Source organism: Penaeus monodon, chromosome 19, assembly GCF_015228065.2.
Source record: "Penaeus monodon isolate SGIC_2016 chromosome 19, NSTDA_Pmon_1, whole genome shotgun sequence".
In the NCBI taxonomy this organism is placed as follows: Eukaryota; Metazoa; Arthropoda; class Malacostraca; order Decapoda; family Penaeidae; genus Penaeus; species Penaeus monodon.
The window spans coordinates 28,531,644-28,532,442 of NC_051404.1; positions in this window are offsets into that span (position 1 = coordinate 28,531,644).

The following is a 799-nucleotide window of genomic DNA, read 5'->3' on the forward strand; positions in this document are numbered from 1 at the left end:
CCTATATCTATATCCATCCATATGTAAATCAATTTATTGCAATTACAATTATTTAGATGTTTAGAAATATATTTCTCCACCTGTCAGTGTCTACTTATCTATCTATGCTCATAAAAAAATTAATTGGCTGCTTGCCTACCTGTCTGTGTCCCCACTTCCCAGTTTGCCTTGACCCTTAAAGGGTGTCTAGGCTCTAGTATCTTTTTAAGAACACTTGGAAATTAGTAGGCATATATGTATAATACCTGTAAATAAATATTTCTTCTAAACATCAACTTTTTAATTCTTATAGTTTAGAGAAAATTAATTGCCCTGCCTACACAACAAATTTTTCACGGCTATAGATGTTTAGAGAAATAGAGGGAGAAGGGTAAGGGGCAAACAGGAGAATTTTGCAGGCAGTCTAGTAATGGCAGTCAGAGGGGACGTGACCATGCCTTTCCTATTATAATTTTTCAAAATTCACTTAAAACATGAACTTCTTTCACAATACACATAAAAATGAGAGAAAATAGAGCAAATTAAAACATAGTCATCAATGAGTCATTAGTCATAATGGCATAAAATGGAGATGAAACTCCACAGACAATACAGAAGAAACCTGTGTGAAGTGAGGGGTAAAGAGTTTATGAGACACTTTGTTAAAAAGAAAACTATTTAATGAAACAGCACCATATGATTCATACATAACTCTTATGTACATGATGATAAACACTACTTCTAACAGATTCAATCACCCTGCAAAATAAATGAGTAAGTGCACAATAGTTTTTTTTTTCTATAAAATTGTAAATAAAGA